Source organism: Tenrec ecaudatus, chromosome 2, assembly GCF_050624435.1.
Source record: "Tenrec ecaudatus isolate mTenEca1 chromosome 2, mTenEca1.hap1, whole genome shotgun sequence".
Lineage (NCBI taxonomy): Eukaryota > Metazoa > Chordata > Mammalia > Afrosoricida > Tenrecidae > Tenrec > Tenrec ecaudatus.
Genome location: NC_134531.1, coordinates 45,462,591 through 45,465,525, shown reverse-complemented (window position 1 = coordinate 45,465,525; position 2,935 = coordinate 45,462,591). Strand labels below are relative to the sequence as shown.

At 43.7% G+C, this 2,935-nt stretch overlaps 1 pseudogene; it reads left to right on the top strand.

Annotated features, from left to right (window-relative positions):
• The first annotated feature begins 1,178 nt into the window (after positions 1-1,178).
• LOC142440770 (bifunctional phosphoribosylaminoimidazole carboxylase/phosphoribosylaminoimidazole succinocarboxamide synthetase pseudogene) lies at positions 1,179-2,580 on the top strand (annotated as a pseudogene).
• The last annotated feature ends 355 nt before the right edge of the window (positions 2,581-2,935 follow it).

Below are 2,935 nucleotides of genomic sequence, written 5' to 3'. Positions count from 1 at the left end.
AGATGGCATAAATTTCTTGGCAATAGTGGATAAAAAAGAAATGTTAAATAGTCTGACATAAACAAAGGGGAGCAGAAAATCTGGGCAACAAAAGTGATTTTACAGTTCAAACTTACCAATTATGCACCAAGTAAACATGAATAAAAAGCTCTCAGTGGCACAAATAGTCTAGGCTTAACGAATAACCTAAAGGTTGGCTATTCTAGACCATGTGTCAGATCCCCTGAAGGAGACTCTGGCGACCAGCTTTAAGACATCCCCCAAGCTTACTCAAGGGTATCCATAGTTGGAAACCCTTTATAGGGTTTCCATGAGTTGGAAGAGATTCCAAGGAACCTATGAACTACAACACGAGTCAGCATGGACTGAATGTCAGTGATTACTGTACAGTACTGTGCTATGTTGGCTCAAGAACCCTGGTGGCACAGCGGTTAAGCACTCCTTGGTAAACCAAAAGGTCAGTGATTTCAATCCACCACTCACTCAGTTGGAGAAAGATGTGGAAGTTGGCTTCTGTCAAGATTACAGTGAAAACTGTTTGGGCAGTTCTGTTCCGTTCGACGGGGTTGCCATAAGTGGCAATGGGTTTACTAGCTCACTGATAAACAAGGGACACCCATGAGTAGAGTCGAAGAGTCCACTCCCTAGAGAAGAGAGGAGGGCAGCAATCCCCATTCTTGAGCACCATTTCCTCCCCCTGTGGAGTTGCGCTGACCATTGGCGTGTTCCAAGACCACAGGAAACTCAGCATGAATAGAATGGTGGGACAAGATTCCTCCAGATTTCATGTGTCAGTGTAACCATTTAAAAATCATTATTAAATATTCCTTTATGGTTACCAGGTGCGGAAGGGCATGAACGGACACTTTTGGGGCTAGGGCATAGTTACGTGTTAACTTGCGTGAAAGGACAGGTAATATGTTAAGAAGAAGAAGGTTAGCAAAAATCAATGAGGGCAAGGGAAGATCCCAAGAGAAGTGCACGACTCAAAGGCATCAACGGTGAATCCTGTTGTAAACACAATCCTACCACAGTGGTGACGCACCAGAAGGTGCACGTGGTAGACAGAGTAGACAAACACAGGTTGGACTGATATGGGAGGGAGAAGCAAGGAAATATTAAAAATATACAGCCTTGCTTTTCCCTTACAGATTCCAGCTTCTCCACTTCACGCAGTCGCAGCCCCTGGCCTCCTCAAGATAATGGCGGCCTCTGAGGTGGTGGTCCTTGGTCCAAAGCTCTATGTCGGGAAAACAAAAGTCTATGAGCTGGTCCATCACCCAGGGAAAGTCCTCCTGCAGTCCAAGGACCAGATTACAGCAGGGAATGCAGCTAGAAAGAGCCACCTAGAAGGCAAAGTTGCGATTTCCAATAAAATCACCAGTTGTATTTTCAGTTGTTACAGGATGCAGGTATCAAAACTGCTTTCACCAAGACATGGGGGGAAATGGCTTTCATTGCTCCGCGGTGTGAAATGATTCCCATTGAGTGAGTATGTAGAAGAATAGCAACTGGTTCTTTTCTCAAAAGGAACCCTGGCGTCAAGGAAGGCTACAAGTTTTACCCACCCAAAGTGGAGATGTTTTTCAAGGATGATGCCAATAATGACCCACAGTGGTCTGAGGAGCAGCTAATTGCTGCCAAATTTTGCTTTGCTGGAATTGAGATAGGTCAGACCGAAGTGGGTATCATGAGTCATGCCACACAGGCCATTTTTGAAATACTGGAAAAGGCTTGGCTGCCCCAGAACTGTACATTGGTTGACATGAAGATTGAATTTGGTGTTGATGTAACCACCAAAGAAATTATTCTTGCTGATGTTATTGACAATGATTCCTGGAGACTCTGGCCATCCGGAGATCGAAGTCAACAGAAGGACAAACAGTCCTATTGTGACCTCAAAGAAGTAACTCCTGATGGGCTGAAGATGGTCAAGAAAAATTTTGAGTGGGTTGCAGAAAGAGTAGAGCTGCTTCTGAAATCAGAGTCAGTGAAGGGTTGTAGTATTGATGGGCTCGACCTCTGACCGCCATCACTGCGAAAAAATCAGGAATGCTTGTGGAAATTTTGGCATCCCATGTGAACTTCGAGTAACGTCTGCCTATAAGGGCCCAGATGACACTCTGAGGATTAAAGCTGAGTATGAAGGGGATGGCATTCCTACTGTCTTTGTGGCGGTAGCCGGCAGGAGCAATGGCTTGGGACCAGTGCTGTCTGGTAACACTGCATATCAGCTGTCCTCCCCTCACACCAGACTGGGGAGCTCAGGATGTGTGGTCTTCTCTTCGGCTACCCAGTGGTCTCGGCTGTTCGACTATACTTTCTCCAGAAGGATCAGCTCATTTTGCTGCTCAGATCTTTGGCTTGAACAATCATTTGGTGTGGGCCAAACTGCGAGGAAGCATCTTAAATACGTGGATTTCCTTGAAGCAGGCTGACAAGAAAATCAGAGAATGCAGTTTATGAGAACACTGTAGTGTTTATTATGAGAAAACTGCAAATTCCTAATTTAGCTCCAGGGAAGAATCATGTAAGATAGAAAAATTTTAAGAGAAAAATGAAATGTATTGAATAAATAGTTCTCCGGAAAAAAAATATAGCCCTTTGTTAAAGTTGTTAAATTACTTTACAAGAAACATAAAAAGGGCATTTATAGTTACACTTAATTGAAAATAATGCCCTATGATAACTTAAATAAAATTTAAGTAAATCCTCTGCTTTAGAGTTCATTCAACTTCACACAGACTCCATAGGACTTAAGCAGACTTGTGCTGGGTCCTTAGAATTTCTAAGATTTGAAATTTGGATGGGAGCAGACAACCCCATCTTTTCCCAATGGAGTGGGTGGTGGCTTTGGATCCCTGACCTGTGGCTTCCATCCCCCAAATTTACTCAGAATGCTACCAGGTCTCCTAAATTTAAATTATGAGGTATA